Raw genomic sequence first — 24,469 nt, forward strand, 5'->3', positions numbered from 1 at the left:
AACTCATCAAAACATTCTGAAAAAATGCCAAAACATTAGAAAACCAGCCAGAACTGATCAAAACATTCAAAAAACTTGGCAAAACATCACAAAAACAAATCAAAACCAACCAAAACATTCCAAAAACCCGACAAAATAGTTTACAACCTGCCAAAACTGATCAAAACATTCTGAAAAGATGCCAAAATACTAGAAAACCAGTCAGAAGTGATCAAAACTTTCAATAACTTGCCAAAACATAATCAAAACAAATGAAAGCAAACCAAAACATTCCAAATACCCGCCAAAATATTTTAAAACCCGCCAAAACGAATCCAAACGTTCCACAACCTGCCAAGACAATAAAAACAACACAAGAGAAAACAAAACATTCTAAAACACCACCAAAACATTCCGAAAACCCGCCAAAAGATCATCAAAACAAATCAAAACAAACCAAACAATAGGAGGAACACGGCAACATATTGGCAAGCAAGAGATGGAGAGCGCGGCACCTTCTAGGAGGCCAAGAAGGAAGCCGCACAACACCTGCACTGTGTCTGCAACTTTCAAACTGCTAGAAGCTAGTGGCTTGCCACTGGCCTGCCTCTTCAATTGCCATTAGCATTCCAATGGAAGCTATTCTTGGACAACTTTGCTCTGCTTGCTGCTAGTTCTGCCCCAGCCTACCATAGATAACCTTGCTCTTCCCTTGAGGCTCTGAGATGCCAAGAACTTGTCAACTTCAAAGGGCGGGCCGGGCTACATCTACTCAGCTGCCACAGTTTCTCCTTGCTAGACCTAGTGGGAAAGCATTTTGCTGAGATGCAGAAGGCAAGAAACGCACAATACGGAGACGCGGAGCTGTCCCAAGTGCCGCTGCCAGGCGTCTTTCCGCAGAAGGAGCGCCCCGGAGCGCACCGCAACCGGCACCGTCGTCTCTGCGCAAAGAGCCAAAATATTTGAAAACCCGCCAAAACTCATCCAAAACTATTTTCAAACCCGCCAAAATAGAAAACCAGACAGAAGTGATCAATACATTCGAAAAAACCTGACAAAACATGATAAAGCCCACCAAAGCTAATCCAAACACACCAAAAACTGGGCTAAACAGAATCAAAACCTTCTAAAAACCGGCCAAAATATTTCAAAACCCGTCAAAACTAATCAAAACATTCCGAACACCCGCCAAAACATTCCAAATACCCGCCAAAATATTTTAAACCCCGCCAAAAGGAATCCAAACATTCCAAAACCTGCCAACACAATAAAAACAACTCAAGAGAATACAAAACATTCTAAAACCCAACCAAAACATTCCCGAAAACCCGACAAAACATCATAAAAACAAATCAAAACCAACCAAAATATTCCGAAAACCCGCCAAAATAATTTAGACCCACAAAACTCATCAAAACATTCTGAAAAAATGTCAAAACATTAGAAAACCAGCCAGAACTGATCAAAACATTCAAAAAACTTGGCAAAACATCATAAAAACAAATCAAAACCAACCAAAACATTCCAAAAACCCGACAAAATAGTTTACAACCTGCCAAAACTGATCAAAACATTCTGAAAAGATGCCAAAATACTTGAAAACCAGTAAGAAGTGATCGAAACTTTCAATAACTTGCCAAAACATAATCAAAACAAATGAAAGCAAACCAAAACATTCCAAATACCCGCCAAAATATTTTAAAACCCGCCAAAACGAATCCAAACGTTCCACAACCTGCCAAGACAATAAAAACAACACAAGAGAAAACAAAACATTCTAAAACACCACCAAAACATTCCGAAAACCCGCCAAAAGATCATCAAAACAAATCAAAACAAACCAAACAATAGGAGGAACACGGCAACATATTGGCAAGCAAGAGACGGAGAGCGCGGCACCTTCTAGGAGGCCAAGAAGGAAGCCGCACAACACCTGCACTGTGTCTGCAACTTTCAAACTGCTAGAAGCTAGTGGCTTGCCACTGGCCTGCCTCTTCAATTGCCATTAGCATTCCACTGGAAGCTATTCTTGGACAACTTTGCTCTGCTTGCTGCTAGTTCTGCCCCAGCCTACCATAGATAACCTTGCTCTTCCCTTGAGGCTCTGAGATGCCAAGAACTTGTCAACTTCAAAGGGCGGGCCGGGCTACATCTACTCAGCTGCCACAGTTTCTCCTTGCTAGACCTAGTGGGAAAGCATTTTGCTGAGATGCAGAGGGCAAGAAACGCAGAATACGGAGACGCGGAGCTGTCCCAAGTGCCGCTGCCAGGCGTCTTGCCGCAGAAGGAGCGCCCCGGAGCGCACCGCAACCGGCACCGTCGTCTCTGCGCAAAGAGCCAAAATATTTTAAAACCCGCCAAAACTCATCCAAAAATATTTTCAAACCCGCCAAAATAGAAAACCAGACAGAAGTGATCAATACATTCGAAAAAACCTGACAAAACATGATAAAGCCCACCAAAGCTAATCCAAACACACCAAAAACTGGGCTAAACAGAATCAAAACCTTCTAAACACCGGCCAAAATATTTCAAAACCCGTCAAAACTAATCAAAACATTCCGAATACCCGCCAAAACATTCCAAATACCCGCCAAAATATTTTAAACCCCGCCAAAAGGAATCCAAACATTCCAAAACCTGCCAACACAATAAAAACAACTCAAGAGAATACAAAACATTCTAAAACCCAACCAAAACATTCCCGAAAACCCGACAAAACATCATAAAAACAAATCAAAACCAACCAAAATATTCCGAAAACCCGCCAAAATAATTTAGACCCACAAAACTCATCAAAACATTCTGAAAAAATGCCAAAACATTAGAAAACCAGCCAGAACTGATCAAAACATTCAAAAAACTTGGCAAAACATCACAAAAACAAATCAAAACCAACCAAAACATTCCAAAAACCCGACAAAATAGTTTACAACCTGCCAAAACTGATCAAAACATTCTGAAAAGATGCCAAAATACTAGAAAACCAGTCAGAAGTGATCAAAACTTTCAATAACTTGCCAAAACATAATCAAAACAAATGAAAGCAAACCAAAACATTCCAAATACCCGCCAAAATATTTTAAAACCCGCCAAAACGAATCCAAACGTTCCACAACCTGCCAAGACAATAAAAACAACACAAGAGAAAACAAAACATTCTAAAACACCACCAAAACATTCCAAAAACCCGCCAAAAGATCATCAAAACAAATCAAAACAAACCAAACAATAGGAGGAACACGGCAACATATTGGCAAGCAAGAGATGGAGAGCGCGGCACCTTCTAGGAGGCCAAGAAGGAAGCCGCACAACACCTGCACTGTGTCTGCAACTTTCAAACTGCTAGAAGCTAGTGGCTTGCCACTGGCCTGCCTCTTCAATTGCCATTAGCATTCCAATGGAAGCTATTCTTGGACAACTTTGCTCTGCTTGCTGCTAGTTCTGCCCCAGCCTACCATAGATAACCTTGCTCTTCCCTTGAGGCTCTGAGATGCCAAGAACTTGTCAACTTCAAAGGGCGGGCCGGGCTACATCTACTCAGCTGCCACAGTTTCTCCTTGCTAGACCTAGTGGGAAAGCATTTTGCTGAGATGCAGAGGGCAAGAAACGCAGAATACGGAGACGCGGAGCTGTCCCAAGTGCCGCTGCCAGGCGTCTTGCCGCAGAAGGAGCGCCCCGGAGCGCACCGCAACCGGCACCGTCGTCTCTGCGCAAAGAGCCAAAACATTTGAAAACCCGCCAAAACTCATCCAAAAATATTTTCAAACCCGCCAAAATAAAAAACCAGACAGAAGTGATCAAAACATTCAAAAAACTTGGCAAAACATCATAAAAACAAATCAAAACCAACCAAAACATTCCAAAAACCCGACAAAATAGTTTACAACCTGCCAAAACTGATCAAAACATTCTGAAAAGATGCCAAAATACTAGAAAACCAGTCAGAAGTGATCAAAACTTTCAATAACTTGCCAAAACATAATCAAAACAAATGAAAGCAAACCAAAACATTCCAAATACCCGCCAAAATATTTTAAAACCCGCCAAAACGAATCCAAACGTTCCACAACCTGCCAAGACAATAAAAACAACACAAGAGAAAACAAAACATTCTAAAACACCACCAAAACATTCCAAAAACCCGCCAAAAGATCATCAAAACAAATCAAAACAAACCAAACAATAGGAGGAACACGGCAACATATTGGCAAGCAAGAGATGGAGAGCGCGGCACCTTCTAGGAGGCCAAGAAGGAAGCCGCACAACACCTGCACTGTGTCTGCAACTTTCAAACTGCTAGAAGCTAGTGGCTTGCCACTGGCCTGCCTCTTCAATTGCCATTAGCATTCCAATGGAAGCTATTCTTGGACAACTTTGCTCTGCTTGCTGCTAGTTCTGCCCCAGCCTACCATAGATAACCTTGCTCTTCCCTTGAGGCTCTGAGATGCCAAGAACTTGTCAACTTCAAAGGGCGGGCCGGGCTACATCTACTCAGCTGCCACAGTTTCTCCTTGCTAGACCTAGTGGGAAAGCATTTTGCTGAGATGCAGAAGGCAAGAAACGCACAATACGGAGACGCGGAGCTGTCCCAAGTGCCGCTGCCAGGCGTCTTGCCGCAGAAGGAGCGCCCCGGAGCGCACCGCAACCGGCACCGTCGTCTCTGCGCAAAGAGCCAAAATATTTGAAAACCCGCCAAAACTCATCCAAAACTATTTTCAAACCCGCCAAAATAGAAAACCAGACAGAAGTGATCAATACATTCGAAAAAACCTGACAAAACATGATAAAGCCCACCAAAGCTAATCCAAACACACCAAAAACTGGGCTAAACAGAATCAAAACCTTCTAAAAACCGGCCAAAATATTTCAAAACCCGTCAAAACTAATCAAAACATTCCGAACACCCGCCAAAACATTCCAAATACCCGCCAAAATATTTTAAACCCCGCCAAAAGGAATCCAAACATTCCAAAACCTGCCAACACAATAAAAACAACTCAAGAGAATACAAAACATTCTAAAACCCAACCAAAACATTCCCGAAAACCCGACAAAACATCATAAAAACAAATCAAAACCAACCAAAATATTCCGAAAACCCGCCAAAATAATTTAGACCCACAAAACTCATCAAAACATTCTGAAAAAATGTCAAAACATTAGAAAACCAGCCAGAACTGATCAAAACATTCAAAAAACTTGGCAAAACATCATAAAAACAAATCAAAACCAACCAAAACATTCCAAAAACCCGACAAAATAGTTTACAACCTGCCAAAACTGATCAAAACATTCTGAAAAGATGCCAAAATACTTGAAAACCAGTAAGAAGTGATCGAAACTTTCAATAACTTGCCAAAACATAATCAAAACAAATGAAAGCAAACCAAAACATTCCAAATACCCGCCAAAATATTTTAAAACCCGCCAAAACGAATCCAAACGTTCCACAACCTGCCAAGACAATAAAAACAACACAAGAGAAAACAAAACATTCTAAAACACCACCAAAACATTCCGAAAACCCGCCAAAAGATCATCAAAACAAATCAAAACAAACCAAACAATAGGAGGAACACGGCAACATATTGGCAAGCAAGAGACGGAGAGCGCGGCACCTTCTAGGAGGCCAAGAAGGAAGCCGCACAACACCTGCACTGTGTCTGCAACTTTCAAACTGCTAGAAGCTAGTGGCTTGCCACTGGCCTGCCTCTTCAATTGCCATTAGCATTCCACTGGAAGCTATTCTTGGACAACTTTGCTCTGCTTGCTGCTAGTTCTGCCCCAGCCTACCATAGATAACCTTGCTCTTCCCTTGAGGCTCTGAGATGCCAAGAACTTGTCAACTTCAAAGGGCGGGCCGGGCTACATCTACTCAGCTGCCACAGTTTCTCCTTGCTAGACCTAGTGGGAAAGCATTTTGCTGAGATGCAGAGGGCAAGAAACGCAGAATACGGAGACGCGGAGCTGTCCCAAGTGCCGCTGCCAGGCGTCTTGCCGCAGAAGGAGCGCCCCGGAGCGCACCGCAACCGGCACCGTCGTCTCTGCGCAAAGAGCCAAAATATTTGAAAACCCGCCAAAACTCATCCAAAAATATTTTCAAACCCGCCAAAATAGAAAACCAGACAGAAGTGATCAATACATTCGAAAAAACCTGACAAAACATGATAAAGCCCACCAAAGCTAATCCAAACACACCAAAAACTGGGCTAAACAGAATCAAAACCTTCTAAACACCGGCCAAAATATTTCAAAACCCGTCAAAACTAATCAAAACATTCCGAATACCCGCCAAAACATTCCAAATACCCGCCAAAATATTTTAAACCCCGCCAAAAGGAATCCAAACATTCCAAAACCTGCCAACACAATAAAAACAACTCAAGAGAATACAAAACATTCTAAAACCCAACCAAAACATTCCCGAAAACCCGACAAAACATCATAAAAACAAATCAAAACCAACCAAAATATTCCGAAAACCCGCCAAAATAATTTAGACCCACAAAACTCATCAAAACATTCTGAAAAAATGCCAAAACATTAGAAAACCAGCCAGAACTGATCAAAACATTCAAAAAACTTGGCAAAACATCACAAAAACAAATCAAAACCAACCAAAACATTCCAAAAACCCGACAAAATAGTTTACAACCTGCCAAAACTGATCAAAACATTCTGAAAAGATGCCAAAATACTAGAAAACCAGTCAGAAGTGATCAAAACTTTCAATAACTTGCCAAAACATAATCAAAACAAATGAAAGCAAACCAAAACATTCCAAATACCCGCCAAAATATTTTAAAACCCGCCAAAACGAATCCAAACGTTCCACAACCTGCCAAGACAATAAAAACAACACAAGAGAAAACAAAACATTCTAAAACACCACCAAAACATTCCAAAAACCCGCCAAAAGATCATCAAAACAAATCAAAACAAACCAAACAATAGGAGGAACACGGCAACATATTGGCAAGCAAGAGATGGAGAGCGCGGCACCTTCTAGGAGGCCAAGAAGGAAGCCGCACAACACCTGCACTGTGTCTGCAACTTTCAAACTGCTAGAAGCTAGTGGCTTGCCACTGGCCTGCCTCTTCAATTGCCATTAGCATTCCAATGGAAGCTATTCTTGGACAACTTTGCTCTGCTTGCTGCTAGTTCTGCCCCAGCCTACCATAGATAACCTTGCTCTTCCCTTGAGGCTCTGAGATGCCAAGAACTTGTCAACTTCAAAGGGCGGGCCGGGCTACATCTACTCAGCTGCCACAGTTTCTCCTTGCTAGACCTAGTGGGAAAGCATTTTGCTGAGATGCAGAGGGCAAGAAACGCAGAATACGGAGACGCGGAGCTGTCCCAAGTGCCGCTGCCAGGCGTCTTGCCGCAGAAGGAGCGCCCCGGAGCGCACCGCAACCGGCACCGTCGTCTCTGCGCAAAGAGCCAAAACATTTGAAAACCCGCCAAAACTCATCCAAAAATATTTTCAAACCCGCCAAAATAAAAAACCAGACAGAAGTGATCAAAACATTCAAAAAACTTGGCAAAACATCATAAAAACAAATCAAAACCAACCAAAACATTCCAAAAACCCGACAAAATAGTTTACAACCTGCCAAAACTGATCAAAACATTCTGAAAAGATGCCAAAATACTAGAAAACCAGTCAGAAGTGATCAAAACTTTCAATAACTTGCCAAAACATAATCAAAACAAATGAAAGCAAACCAAAACATTCCAAATACCCGCCAAAATATTTTAAAACCCGCCAAAACAAATCCAAACGTTCCACAACCTGCCAAGACAATAAAAACAACACAAGAGAAAACAAAACATTCTAAAACACCACCAAAACATTCCAAAAACCCGCCAAAAGATCATCAAAACAAATCAAAACAAACCAAACAATAGGAGGAACACGGCAACATATTGGCAAGCAAGAGACGGAGAGCGCGGCACCTTCTAGGAGGCCAAGAAGGAAGCCGCACAACACCTGCACTGTGTCTGCAACTTTCAAACTGCTAGAAGCTAGTGGCTTGCCACTGGCCTGCCTCTTCAATTGCCATTAGCATTCCAATGGAAGCTATTCTTGGACAACTTTGCTCTGCTTGCTGCTAGTTCTGCCCCAGCCTACCATAGATAACCTTGCTCTTCCCTTGAGGCTCTGAGATGCCAAGAACTTGTCAACTTCAAAGGGCGGGCCGGGCTACATCTACTCAGCTGCCACAGTTTCTCCTTGCTAGACCTAGTGGGAAAGCATTTTGCTGAGATGCAGAAGGCAAGAAACGCAGAATACGGAGACGCGGAGCTGTCCCAAGTGCCGCTGCCAGGCGTCTTTCCGCAGAAGGAGCGCCCCGGAGCGCACCGCAACCGGCACCGTCATCTCTGCGCAAAGAGCCAAAATATTTTCAAACCCGCCAAAACTCATCCAAAAATATTTTCAAACCCGCCAAAATAGAAAACCAGACAGAAGTGATCAATACATTCGAAAAAACCTGACAAAACATGATAAAGCCCACCAAAGCTAATCCAAACACACCAAAAACTGGGCTAAACAGAATCAAAACCTTCTAAAAACCGGCCAAAATATTTCAAAACCCGTCAAAACTAATCAAAACATTCCGAATACCCGCCAAAACATTCCAAATACCCGCCAAAATATTTTAAACCCCGCCAAAAGGAATCCAAACATTCCAAAACCTGCCAACACAATAAAAACAACTCAAGAGAATACAAAACATTCTAAAACCCAACCAAAACATTCCCGAAAACCCGACAAAACATCATAAAAACAAATCAAAACCAACCAAAATATTCCGAAAACCCGCCAAAATAATTTAGACCCACAAAACTCATCAAAACATTCTGAAAAAATGCCAAAACATTAGAAAACCAGCCAGAACTGATCAAAACATTCCAAAAACTTGGCAAAACATCATAAAAACAAATCAAAACCAACCAAAACATTCCAAAAACCCGACAAAATAGTTTACAACCTGCCAAAACTGATCAAAACATTCTGAAAAGATGCCAAAATACTAGAAAACCAGTCAGAAGTGATCAAAACTTTCAATAACTTGCCAAAACATAATCAAAACAAATGAAAGCAAACCAAAACATTCCAAATACCCGCCAAAATATTTTAAAACCCGCCAAAACGAATCCAAACGTTCCACAACCTGCCAAGACAATAAAAACAACACAAGAGAAAACAAAACATTCTAAAACACCACCAAAACATTCCGAAAACCCGCCAAAAGATCATCAAAACAAATCAAAACAAACCAAACAATAGGAGGAACACGGCAACATATTGGCAAGCAAGAGACGGAGAGCGCGGCACCTTCTAGGAGGCCAAGAAAGAAGCCGCACAACACCTGCACTGTGTCTGCAACTTTCAAACTGCTAGAAGCTAGTGGCTTGCCACTGGCCTGCCTCTTCAATTGCCATTAGCATTCCAATGGAAGCTATTCTTGGACAATTTTGCTCTGCTTGCTGCTAGTTCTGCCCCAGCCTACCATAGATAACCTTGCTCTTCCCTTGAGGCTCTGAGATGCCAAGAACTTGTCAACTTCAAAGGGCGGGCCGGGCTACATCTACTCAGCTGCCACAGTTTCTCCTTGCTAGACCTAGTGGGAAAGCATTTTGCTGAGATGCAGAAGGCAAGAAACGCAGAATACAGAGACGCGGAGCTGTCCCAAGTGCCGCTGCCAGGCGTCTTTCCGCAGAAGGAGCGCCCCGGAGCGCACCGCAACCGGCACCGTCATCTCTGCGCAAAGAGCCAAAATATTTTCAAACCCGCCAAAACTAATCCAAAAATATTTTCAAACCTGCCAAAATAGAAAACCAGACAGAAGTGATCAATACATTCGAAAAAACCTGACAAAACATGATAAAGCCCACCAAAGCTAATCCAAACACACCAAAAACTGGGCTAAACAGAATCAAAACCTTCTAAAAACCGGCCAAAATATTTCAAAACCCGTCAAAACTAATCAAAACATTCCAAATACCCGCCAAAACATTCCAAATACCCGCCAAAATATTTTAAACCCCGCCAAAACGAATCCAAACGTTCCACAACCTGCCAACACAATAAAAACAACACAAGAGAAAACAAAACATTCTAAAACAGCACCAAAACATTCCGAAAACCCGCCAAAAGATCATCAAAACAAATCAAAACAAACCAAACAATAGGAGGAACACGGCAACATATTGGCAAGCAAGAGACGGAGAGCGCGGCACCTTCTAGGAGGCCAAGAAGGAAGCCGCACAACACCTGCACTGTGTCTGCAACTTTCAAACTGCTAGAAGCTAGTGGCTTGCCACTGGCCTGCCTCTTCAATTGCCATTAGCATTCCAATGGAAGCTATTCTTGGACAACTTTGCTCTGCTTGCTGCTAGTTCTGCCCCAGCCTACCATAGATAACCTTGCTCTTCCCTTGAGGCTCTGAGATGCCAAGAACTTGTCAACTTCAAAGGGCGGGCCGGGCTACATCTACTCAGCTGCCACAGTTTCTCCTTGCTAGACCTAGTGGGAAAGCATTTTGCTGAAATGCAGAAGGCAAGAAACGCAGAATACGGAGACGCGGAGCTGTCCCAAGTGCCGCTGCCAGGCGTCTTGCCGCAGAAGGAGCGCCCCGGAGCGCACCGCAACCGGCACCGTCGTCTCTGCGCAAAGAGCCAAAATATTTGAAAACCCGCCAAAACTCATCCAAAAATATTTTCAAACCCGCCAAAATAAAAAACCAGACAGAAGTGATCAAAACATTCAAAAAACTTGGCAAAACATCATAAAAACAAATCAAAACCAACCAAAACATTCCAAAAACCCGACAAAATAGTTTACAACCTGCCAAAACTGATCAAAACATTCTGAAAAGATGCCAAAATACTAGAAAACCAGTCAGAAGTGATCAAAACTTTCAATAACTTGCCAAAACATAATCAAAACAAATGAAAGCAAACCAAAACATTCCAAATACCCGCCAAAATATTTTACAACCCGCCAAAACGAATCCAAACGTTCCACAACCTGCCAAGACAATAAAAACAACACAAGAGAAAACAAAACATTCTAAAACACCACCAAAACATTCCGAAAACCCGCCAAAAGATCATCAAAACAAATCAAAACAAACCAAACAATAGGAGGAACACGGCAACATATTGGCAAGCAAGAGACGGAGAGCGCGGCACCTTCTAGGAGGCCAAGAAGGAAGCCGCACAACACCTGCACTGTGTCTGCAACTTTCAAACTGCTAGAAGCTAGTGGCTTGCCACTGGCCTGCCTCTTCAATTGCCATTAGCATTCCAATGGAAGCTATTCTTGGACAACTTTGCTCTGCTTGCTGCTAGTTCTGCCCCAGCCTACCATAGATAACCTTGCTCTTCCCTTGAGGCTCTGAGATGCCAAGAACTTGTCAACTTCAAAGGGCGGGCCGGGCTACATCTACTCAGCTGCCACAGTTTCTCCTTGCTAGACCTAGTGGGAAAGCATTTTGCTGAGATGCAGAAGGCAAGAAACGCACAATACGGAGACGCGGAGCTGTCCCAAGTGCCGCTGCCAGGCGTCTTGCCGCAGAAGGAGCGCCCCGGAGCGCACCGCAACCGGCACCGTCATCTCTGCACAAAGAGCCAAAATATTTGAAAACCCGCCAAAACTCATCCAAAAATATTTTCAAACCCGCCAAAATAGAAAACCAGACAGAAGTGATCAATACATTCGAAAAAACCTGACAAAACATGATAAAGCCCACCAAAGCTAATCCAAACACACCAAAAACTGGGCTAAACAGAATCAAAACCTTCTAAAAACCGGCCAAAATATTTCAAAACCCGTCAAAACTAATCAAAACATTCTGAATACCCGCCAAAACATTCCAAATACCCGCCAAAATATTTTAAACCCCGCCAAAAGGAATCCAAACATTCCAAAACCTGCCAACACAATAAAAACAACTCAAGAGAATACAAAACATTCTAAAACCCAACCAATACATTCCCGAAAACCCGACAAAACATCATAAAAACAAATCAAAACCAACCAAAATATTCCGAAAACCCGCCAAAATAATTTAGACCCACAAAACTCATCAAAACATTCTGAAAAAATGCCAAAACATTAGAAAACCAGCCAGAACTGATCAAAACATTCCAAAAACTTGGCAAAACATCATAAAAACAAATCAAAACCAACCAAAACATTCCAAAAACCCGACAAAATAGTTTACAACCTGCCAAAACTGATCAAAACATTCTGAAAAGATGCCAAAATACTAGAAAACCAGTCAGAAGTGATCAAAACTTTCAATAACTTGCCAAAACATAATCAAAACAAATGAAAGCAAACCAAAACATTCCAAATACCCGCCAAAATATTTTACAACCCGCCAAAACGAATCCAAACGTTCCACAACCTGCCAAGACAATAAAAACAACACAAGAGAAAACAAAACATTCTAAAACACCACCAAAACATTCCGAAAACCCGCCAAAAGATCATCAAAACAAATCAAAACAAACCAAACAATAGGAGGAACACGGCAACATATTGGCAAGCAAGAGACGGAGAGCGCGGCACCTTCTAGGAGGCCAAGAAAGAAGCCGCACAACACCTGCACTGTGTCTGCAACTTTCAAACTGCTAGAAGCTAGTGGCTTGCCACTGGCCTGCCTCTTCAATTGCCATTAGCATTCCAATGGAAGCTATTCTTGGACAATTTTGCTCTGCTTGCTGCTAGTTCTGCCCCAGCCTACCATAGATAACCTTGCTCTTCCCTTGAGGCTCTGAGATGCCAAGAACTTGTCAACTTCAAAGGGCGGGCCGGGCTACATCTACTCAGCTGCCACAGTTTCTCCTTGCTAGACCTAGTGGGAAAGCATTTTGCTGAGATGCAGAAGGCAAGAAACGCAGAATACAGAGACGCGGAGCTGTCCCAAGTGCCGCTGCCAGGCGTCTTTCCGCAGAAGGAGCGCCCCGGAGCGCACCGCAACCGGCACCGTCATCTCTGCGCAAAGAGCCAAAATATTTTCAAACCCGCCAAAACTAATCCAAAAATATTTTCAAACCCGCCAAAATAGAAAACCAGACAGAAGTGATCAATACATTCGAAAAAACCTGACAAAACATGATAAAGCCCACCAAAGCTAATCCAAACACACCAAAAACTGGGCTAAACAGAATCAAAACCTTCTAAAAACCGGCCAAAATATTTCAAAACCCGTCAAAACTAATCAAAACATTCCGAATACCCGCCAAAACATTCCAAATACCCGCCAAAATATTTTAAAACCCGCCAAAACGAATCCAAACGTTCCACAACCTGCCAAGACAATAAAAACAACACAAGAGAAAACAAAACATTCTAAAACAGCACCAAAACATTCCGAAAACCCGCCAAAAGATCATCAAAACAAATCAAAACAAACCAAACAATAGGAGGAACACGGCAACATATTGGCAAGCAAGAGACGGAGAGCGCGGCACCTTCTAGGAGGCCAAGAAGGAAGCCGCACAACACCTGCACTGTGTCTGCAACTTTCAAACTGCTAGAAGCTAGTGGCTTGCCACTGGCCTGCCTCTTCAATTGCCATTAGCATTCCAATGGAAGCTATTCTTGGACAACTTTGCTCTGCTTGCTGCTAGTTCTGCCCCAGCCTACCATAGATAACCTTGCTCTTCCCTTGAGGCTCTGAGATGCCAAGAACTTGTCAACTTCAAAGGGCGGGCCGGGCTACATCTACTCAGCTGCCACAGTTTCTCCTTGCTAGACCTAGTGGGAAAGCATTTTGCTGAAATGCAGAAGGCAAGAAACGCAGAATACGGAGACGCGGAGCTGTCCCAAGTGCCGCTGCCAGGCGTCTTGCCGCAGAAGGAGCGCCCCGGAGCGCACCGCAACCGGCACCGTCGTCTCTGCGCAAAGAGCCAAAATATTTGAAAACCCGCCAAAACTCATCCAAAAATATTTTCAAACCCGCCAAAATAAAAAACCAGACAGAAGTGATCAAAACATTCAAAAAACTTGGCAAAACATCATAAAAACAAATCAAAACCAACCAAAACATTCCAAAAACCCGACAAAATAGTTTACAACCTGCCAAAACTGATCAAAACATTCTGAAAAGATGCCAAAATACTAGAAAACCAGTCAGAAGTGATCAAAACTTTCAATAACTTGCCAAAACATAATCAAAACAAATGAAAGCAAACCAAAACATTCCAAATACCCGCCAAAATATTTTACAACCCGCCAAAACGAATCCAAACGTTCCACAACCTGCCAAGACAATAAAAACAACACAAGAGAAAACAAAACATTCTAAAACACCACCAAAACATTCCGAAAACCCGCCAAAAGATCATCAAAACAAATCAAAACAAACCAAACAATAGGAGGAACACGGCAACATATTGGCAAGCAAGAGACGGAGAGCGCGGCACCTTCTAGGAGGCCAAGAAGGAAGCCGCACAACACCTGCACTGTGTCTGCAACTTTCAAACTGCTAGAAGCTAGTGGCTTGCCACTGGCCTGCCTCTTCAATTGCCATTAGCATTCCAATGGAAGCTATTCTTGGACAATTTTGCTCTGCTTGCTGCTAGTTCTGCCCCAGCCTACCATAGATAACCTTGCTCTTCCCTTGAGGCTCTGAGATGCCAAGAACTTGTCAACTTCAAAGGGCGGGCCGGGCTACATCTACTCAGCTGCCACAGTTTCTCCTTGCTAGACCTAGTGGGAAAGCATTTTGCTGAGATGCAGAAGGCAAGAAACGCAGAATACGGAGACGCGGAGCTGTCCCAAGTGCCGCTGCCAGGCGTCTTTCCGCAGAAGGAGTGCCCCGGAGCGCACCGCAACCGGCACCGTCGTCTCTGCGCAAAGAGCCAAAATATTTTCAAACCCGCCAAAACTCATCCAAAAATATTTTCAAACCCGCCAAAATAGAAAACCAGACAGAAGTGATCAATACATTCGAAAAAACCTGACAAAACATGATAAAGCCCACCAAAGCTAATCCAAACACACCAAAAACTGGGCTAAACAGAATCAAAACCTTCTAAAAACCGGCCAAAATATTTCAAAACCCGTCAAAACTAATCAAAACATTCCGAATACCCGCCAAAACATTCCAAATACCCGCCAAAATATTTTAAACCCCGCCAAAAGGAATCCAAACATTCCAAAACCTGCCAACACAATAAAAACAACTCAAGAGAATACAAAACATTCTAAAACCCAACCAAAACATTCCCGAAAACCCGACAAAACATCATAAAAACAAATCAAAACCAACCAAAATATTCCGAAAGCCCGCCAAAATAATTTAGACCCACAAAACTCATCAAAACATTCTGAAAAAAATGCCAAAACATTAGAAAACCAGCCAGAACTGATCAAAACATTCAAAAAACTTGGCAAAACATCACAAAAACAAATCAAAACCAACCAAAACATTCCAAAAACCCGACAAAATAGTTTACAACCTGCCAAAACTGATCAAAACATTCTGAAAAGATGCCAAAATACTAGAAAACCAGTCAGAAGTGATCAAAACTTTCAATAACTTGCCAAAACATAATCAAAACAAATGAAAGCAAACCAAAACATTCCAAATACCCGCCAAAATATTTTAAAACCCGCCAAAACGAATCCAAACGTTCCACAACCTGCCAAGACAATAAAAACAACACAAGAGAAAACAAAACATTCTAAAACACCACCAAAACATTCCGAAAACCCGCCAAAACATCATCAAAACAAATCAAAACAAACCAAACAATAGGAGGAACACGGCAACATATTGGCAAGCAAGAGACGGAGAGCGCGGCACCTTCTAGGAGGCCAAGAAAGAAGCCGCACAACACCTGCACTGTGTCTGCAACTTTCAAACTGCTAGAAGCTAGTGGCTTGCCACTAGCCTGCCTCTTCAATTGCCATTAGCATTCCAATGGAAGCTATTCTTGGACAATTTTGCTCTGCTTGCTGCTAGTTCTGCCCCAGCCTACCATAGATAACCTTGCTCTTCCCTTGAGGCTCTGAGATGCCAAGAACTTGTCAACTTCAAAGGGCGGGCCGGGCTACATCTACTCAGCTGCCACAGTTTCTCCTTGCTAGACCTAGTGGGAAAGCATTTTGCTGAGATGCAGAAGGCAAGAAACGCAGAATACGGAGACGCGGAGCTGTCCCAAGTGCCGCTGCCAGGCGTCTTGCCGCAGAAGGAGCGCCCCGGAGCGCACCGCAACCGGCACCGTCATCTCTGCGCAAAGAGCCAAAATATTTTCAAACCCGCCAAAACTCATCCAAAAATATTTTCAAACCCGCCAAAATAGAAAACCAGACAGAAGTGATCAATACATTCGAAAAAACCTGACAAAACATGATAAAGCCCACCAAAGCTAATCCAAACACACCAAAAACTGGGCTAAACAGAATCAAAACCTTCTAAAAACCGGCCAAAATATTTCAAAACCCGTCAAAACTAATCAAAACATTCCGAATACCCGCCAAAACATTCCAAATACCCGCCAAAATATTTTAAACCCCGCCAAAAGGAATCCAAACATTCCAAAACCTGCCAACACAATAAAAACAACTCAAGAGAATACAAAACATTCTAAAACCCAACCAAAACATTCCCGAAAACCCGACAAAACATCATAAAAACAAATCAAAACCAACCAAAATATTCCGAAAGCCCGCCAAAATAATTTAGACCCACAAAACTCATCAAAACATTCTGAAAAAAATGCCAAAACATTAGAAAACCAGCCAGAACTGATCAAAACATTCAAAAAACTTGGCAAAACATCACAAAAACAAATCAAAACCAACCAAAACATTCCAAAAACCCGACAAAATAGTTTACAACCTGCCAAAACTGATCAAAACATTCTGAAAAGATGCCAAAATACTAGAAAACCAGTCAGAAGTGATCAAAACTTTCAATAACTTGCCAAAACATAATCAAAACAAATGAAAGCAAACCAAAACATTCCAAATACCCGCCAAAATATTTGAAAACCCGCCAAAACTCATCCAAAAATATTTTCAAACCCGCCAAAATAGAAAACCAGACAGAAGTGATCAATACATTCGAAAAAACCTGACAAAACATGATAAAGCCCACCAAAGCTAATCCAAACACACCAAAAACTGGGCTAAACAGAATCAAAACCTTCTAAAAACCGGCCAAAATATTTCAAAACCCGTCAAAACTAATCAAAACATTCTGAATACCCGCCAAAACATTCCAAATACCCGCCAAAATATTTTAAACCCCGCCAAAAGGAATCCAAACATTCCAAAACCTGCCAACACAATAAAAACAACTCAAGAGAATACAAAACATTCTAAAACCCAACCAAAACATTCCCGAAAACCCGACAAAACATCATAAAAACAAATCAAAACCAACCAAAATATTCCGAAAACCCGCCAAAATAATTTAGACCCACAAAACTCATCAAAACATTCTGAAAAAGTGCCAAAACATTAGAAAACCAGCCAGAACTGATCAAAACATTCAAAAAACTTGGCAAAACATCATAAAAACAAATCAAAACCAACCAAAACATTCCAAAAACCCGACAAAATAGTTTACAACCTGCCAAAACTGATCAAAACATTCTGAAAAGATGCCAAAATACTAGAAAACCAGTCAGAAGTGATCAAAACTTTCAATAACTTGCCAAAACATAATCAAAACAAATGAAAGCAAACCAAAACATTCCAAATACCCGCCAAAATATTTTAAAACCCGCCAAAACGAATCCAAACGTTCCACAACCTGCCAAGACAATAAAAACAACACAAGAGAAAACAAAACATTCTAAAACACCACCAAAACATTCCGAAAACCCGCCAAAAGATCATCAAAACAAATCAAAACAAACCAAACAATAGGAGGAACACGGCAACATATTGGCAAGCAAGAGACGGAGAGCGCGGCACCTTCTAGGAGGCCAAGAAGGAAGCCGCACAACACCTGCACTGTGTCTGCAACTTTCAAACTGCTAGAAGCTAGTGGCTTGCCACTGGCCTGCCTCTTCAATTGCCATTAGCATTCCAATGGAAGCTATTCTTGGACAACTTTGCTCTGCTTGCTGCTAGTTCTGCCCCAGCCTACCATAGATAACCTTGCTCTTCCCTTGAGGCTCTGAGATGCCAAGAACTTGTCAACTTCAAAGGGCGGGCCGGGCTACATCTACTCAGCTGCCACAGTTTCTCCTTGCTAGACCTAGTGGGAAAGCATTTTGCTGAGATGCAGAAGGCAAGAAACGCAGAATACGGAGACGCGGAGCTGTCCCAAGTGCCGCTGCCAGGCGTCTTGCCGCAGAAGGAGCGCCCCGGAGCGCACCGCAACCGGCACCGTCGTCTCTGCGCAAAGAGCCAAAATATTTGAAAACCCGCCAAAACTCATCCAAAAATATTTTCAAACCCGCCAAAATAAAAAACCAGACAGAAGTGATCAAAACATTCAAAAAACTTGGCAAAACATCATAAAAACAAATCAAAACCAACCAAAACATTCCAAAAACCCGACAAAATAGTTTACAACCTGCCAAAACTGATCAAAACATTCTGAAAAGATGCCAAAATACTAGAAAACCAGTCAGAAGTGATCAAAACTTTCAATAACTTGCCAAAACATAATCAAAACAAATGAAAGCAAACCAAAACATTCCAAATACCCGCCAAAATATTTTACAACCCGCCAAAACGAATCCAAACGTTCCACAACCTGCCAAGACAATAAAAACAACACAAGAGAAAACAAAACATTCTAAAACACCACCAAAACATTCCGAAAACCCGCCAAAAGATCATCAAAACAAATCAAAACAAACCAAACAATAGGAGGAACACGGCAACATATTGGCAAGCAAGAGACGGAGAGCGCGGCACCTTCTAGGAGGCCAAGAAGGAAGCCACACAACACCTGCACTGTGTCTGCAACTTTCAAACTGCTAGAAGCTAGTGGCTTGCCACTGGCCTGCCTCTTCAATTGCCATTAGCATTCCAATGGAAGCTATTCTTGGACAACTTTGCTCTGCTTGCTGCTAGTTCTGCCCCAGCCTACCATAGATAACCTTGCTCTTCCCTTGAGGCTCTGAGATGCCAAGAACTTGTCAACTTCAAAGGGCGGGCCGGGCTACATCTACTCAGCTGCCACAGTCTCTCCTTGCTAGACCTAGTGGGAAAGCATTTGGCTGAGATGCAGAAGGCAAGAAACGCAGAATACGGAGACGCGGAGCTGTCCCAAGTGCCGCTGCCAGGCGTCTTTCCGCAGAAGGAGCGCCCCGGAGCGCACCGCAACCGGCACCGTCATCTCTGCGCAAAGAGCCAAAATATTTGAAAACCCGCCAAAACTCATCCAAAAATATTTTCAAACCCGCCAAAATAGAAAACCAGACAGAAGTGATCAATACATTCGAAAAAACCTGACAAAACATGATAAAGCCCACCAAAGCTAATCCAAACACACCAAAAACTGGGCTAAACAGAATCAAAACCTTCTAAAAACCGGCCAAAATATTTCAAAACCCATCAAAACTAATCAAAACATTCCGAATACCCGCCAAAACATTCCAAATACCCGCCAAAATATTTTAAACCCCGCCAAAAGGAATCCAAACATTCCAAAACCTGCCAACACAATAAAAACAACTCAAGAGAATACAAAACATTCTAAAACCCAACCAAAACATTCCCGAAAACCCGACAAAACATCATAAAAACAAATCAAAACCAACCAAAATATTCCGAAAACCCGCCAAAATAATTTAGACCCACAAAACTCATCAAAACATTCTGAAAAAATGCCAAAACATTAGAAAACCAGCCAGAACTGATCAAAACATTCCAAAAACTTGGCAAAACATCATAAAAACAAATCAAAACCAACCAAAACATTCCAAAAACCCGACAAAATAGTTTACAACCTGCCAAAACTGATCAAAACATTCTGAAAAGATGCCAAAATACTAGAAAACCAGTCAGAAGTGATCAAAACTTTCAATAACTTGCCAAAACATAATCAAAACAAATGAAAGCAAACCAAAACATTCCAAATACCCGCCAAAATATTTTAAAACCCGCCAAAACGAATCCAAACGTTCCACAACCTGCCAAGACAATAAAAACAACACAAGAGAAAACAAAACATTCTAAAACACCACCAAAACATTCCGAAAACCCGCCAAAAGATCATCAAAACAAATCAAAACAAACCAAACAATAGGAGGAACACGGCAACATATTGGCAAGCAAGAGACGGAGAGCGCGGCACCTTCTAGGAGGCCAAGAAAGAAGCCGCACAACACCTGCACTGTGTCTGCAACTTTCAAACTGCTAGAAGCTAGTGGCTTGCCACTAGCCTGCCTCTTCAATTGCCATTAGCATTCCAATGGAAGCTATTCTTGGACAATTTTGCTCTGCTTGCTGCTAGTTCTGCCCCAGCCTACCATAGATAACCTTGCTCTTCCCTTGAGGCTCTGAGATGCCAAGAACTTGTCAACTTCAAAGGGCGGGCCGGGCTACATCTACTCAGCTGCCACAGTTTCTCCTTGCTAGACCTAGTGGGAAAGCATTTTGCTGAGATGCAGAAGGCAAGAAACGCAGAATACGGAGACGCGGAGCTGTCCCAAGTGCCGCTGCCAGGCGTCTTGCCGCAGAAGGAGCGCCCCGGAGCGCACCGCAACCGGCACCGTCATCTCTGCGCAAAGAGCCAAAATATTTTCAAACCCGCCAAAACTAATCCAAAAATATTTTCAAACCCGCCAAAATAGAAAACCAGACAGAAGTGATCAATACATTCGAAAAAACCTGACAAAACATGATAAAGCCCATCAAAGCTAATCCAAACACACCAAAAACTGGGCTAAACAGAATCAAAACCTTCTAAAAACCGGCCAAAATATTTCAAAACCCGTCAAAACTAATCAAAACATTCCGAATACCCGCCAAAATATTTTAAAACCCGCCAAAACGAATCCAAACGTTCCACAACCTGCCAAGACAATAAAAACAACACAAGAGAAAACAAAACATTCTAAAACACCACCAAAACATTCCGAAAACCCGCCAAAACATCATCAAAACAAATCAAAACAAACCAAACAATAGGAGGAACACGGCAACATATTGGCAAGCAAGAGACGGAGAGCGCGGCACCTTCTAGGAGGCCAAGAAAGAAGCCGCACAACACCTGCACTGTGTCTGCAACTTTCAAACTGCTAGAAGCTAGTGGCTTGCCACTGGCCTGCCTCTTCAATTGCCATTAGCATTCCAATGGAAGCTATTCTTGGACAACTTTGCTCTGCTTGCTGCTAGTTCTGCCCCAGCCTACCATAGATAACCTTGCTCTTCCCTTGAGGCTCTGAGATGCCAAGAACTTGTCAACTTCAAAGGGCGGGCCGGGCTACATCTACTCAGCTGCCACAGTTTCTCCTTGCTAGACCTAGTGGGAAAGCATTTTGCTGAGATGCAGAAGGCAAGAAACGCAGAATACGGAGACGCGGAGCTGTCCCAAGTGCCGCTGCCAGGCGTCTTGCCGCAGAAGGAGCGCCCCGGAGCGCACCGCAACCGGCACCGTCATCTCTGCGCAAAGAGCCAAAATATTTTCAAACCCGCCAAAACTAATCCAAAAATATTTTCAAACCCGCCAAAATAGAAAACCAGACAGAAGTGATCAATACATTCGAAAAAACCTGACAAAACATGATAAAGCCCACCAAAGCTAATCCAAACACACCAAAAACTGGGCTAAACAGAATCAAAACCTTCTAAAAACCGGCCAAAATATTTCAAAACCCGTCAAAACTAATCAAAACATTCCGAATACCCGCCAAAACATTCCAAATACCCGCCAAAATATTTTAAAACCCGCCAAAACGAATCCAAACGTTCCACAACCTGCCAAGACAATAAAAACAACACAAGAGAAAACAAAACATTCTAAAACACCACCAAAACATTCCGAAAACCCGCCAAAACATCATCAAAACAAATCAAAACAAACCAAACAATAGGAGGAACACGGCAACATATTGGCAAGCAAGAGACGGAGAGCGCGGCACCTTCTAGGAGGCCAAGAAAGAAGCCGCACAACACCTGCACTGTGTCTGCAACTTTCAAACTGCTAGAAGCTAGTGGCTTGCCACTGGCCTGCCTCTTCAATTGCCATTAGCATTCCAATGGAAGCTATTCTTGGACAACTTTGCTCTGCTTGCTGCTAGTTCTGCCCCAGCCTACCATAGATAACCTTGCTCTTCCCTTGAGGCTCTGAGATGCCAAGAACTTGTCAACTTCAAAGGGCGGGCCGGGCTACATCTACTCAGCTGCCACAGTTTCTCCTTGCTAGACCTAGTGGGAAAGCATTTTGCTGAGATGCAGAAGGCAAGAAACGCAGAATACGGAGACGCGGAGCTGTCCCAAGTGCCGCTGCCAGGCGTCTTGCCGCAGAAGGAGCGCCCCGGAGCGCACCGCAACCGGCACCGTCATCTCTGCGCAAAGAGCCAAAATATTTTCAAACCCGCCAAAACTCATCCAAAAATATTTTCAAACCCGCCAAAATAGAAAACCAGACAGAAGTGATCAATACATTCGAAAAAACCTGACAAAACATGATAAAGCCCACCAAAGCTAATCCAAACACACCAAAAACTGGGCTAAACAGAATCAAAACCTTCTAAAAACCGGCCAAAATATTTCAAAACCAGTCAAAACTAATCAAAACATTCCGAATACCCGCCAAAACATTCCAAATACCCGCCAAAATATTTTAAACCCCGCCAAAAGGAATCCAAACATTCCAAAACCTGCCAACACAATAAAAACAACTCAAGAGAATACAAAACATTCTAAAACCCAACCAAAACATTCCCGAAAACCCGACAAAACATCATAAAAACAAATCAAAACCAACCAAAATATTCCGAAAACCCGCCAAAATAATTTAGACCCACAAAACTCATCAAAACATTCTGAAAAAGTGCCAAAACATTAGAAAACCAGCCAGAACTGATCAAAACATTCCAAAAACTTGGCAAAACATCATAAAAACAAATCAAAACCAACCAAAACATTCCAAAAACCCGACAAAATAGTTTACAACCTGCCAAAACTGATCAAAACATTCTGAAAAGATGCCAAAATACTAGAAAACCAGTCAGAAGTGATCAAAACTTTCAATAACTTGCCAAAACATAATCAAAACAAATGAAAGCAAACCAAAACATTCCAAATACCCGCCAAAATATTTTAAACCCCGCCAAAACGAATCCAAACGTTCCACAACCTGCCAAGACAATAAAAACAACACAAGAGAAAACAAAACATTCTAAAACACCACCAAAACATTCCGAAAACCCGCCAAAAGATCATCAAAACAAATCAAAACAAACCAAACAATAGGAGGAACACGGCAACATATTGGCAAGCAAGAGACGGAGAGCGCGGCACCTTCTAGGAGGCCAAGAAAGAAGCCGCACAACACCTGCACTGTGTCTGCAACTTTCAAACTGCTAGAAGCTAGTGGCTTGCCACTGGCCTGCCTCTTCAATTGCCATTAGCATTCCAATGGAAGCTATTCTTGGACAACTTTGCTCTGCTTGCTGCTAGTTCTGCCCCAGCCTACCATAGATAACCTTGCTCTTCCCTTGAGGCTCTGAGATGCCAAGAACTTGTCAACTTCAAAGGGCGGGCCGGGCTACATCTACTCAGCTGCCACAGTTTCTCCTTGCTAGACCTAGTGGGAAAGCATTTTGCTGAGATGCAGAAGGCAAGAAACGCAGAATACGGAGACGCGGAGCTGTCCCAAGTGCCGCTGCCAGGCGTCTTGCCGCAGAAGGAGCGCCCCGGAGCGCACCGCAACCGGCACCGTCATCTCTGCGCAAAGAGCCAAAATATTTGAAAACCCGCCAAAACTAATCCAAAAGTATTTTCAAACCCGCCAAAATAGAAAACCAGACAGAAGTGATCAATACATTCGAAAAAACCTGACAAAACATGATAAAGCCCACCAAAGCTAATCCAAACACACCAAAAACTGGGCTAAACAGAATCAAAACCTTCTAAAAACCGGCCAAAATATTTCAAAACCCGTCAAAACTAATCAAAACATTCCGAATACCCGCCAAAATATTTTAAAACCCGCCAAAACGAATCCAAACGTTCCACAACCTGCCAAGACAATAAAAACAACACAAGAGAAAACAAAACATTCTAAAACACCACCAAAACATTCCGAAAACCCGCCAAAACATCATCAAAACAAATCAAAACAAACCAAACAATAGGAGGAACACGGCAACATATTGGCAAGCAAGAGACGGAGAGCGCGGCACCTTCTAGGAGGCCAAGAAAGAAGCCGCACAACACCTGCACTGTGTCTGCAACTTTCAAACTGCTAGAAGCTAGTGGCTTGCCACTGGCCTGCCTCTTCAATTGCCATTAGCATTCCAATGGAAGCTATTCTTGGACAACTTTGCT

The sequence above is a fragment of the Passer domesticus genome, chromosome 7 (assembly GCF_036417665.1).
Source record: "Passer domesticus isolate bPasDom1 chromosome 7, bPasDom1.hap1, whole genome shotgun sequence".
Lineage (NCBI taxonomy): Eukaryota > Metazoa > Chordata > Aves > Passeriformes > Passeridae > Passer > Passer domesticus.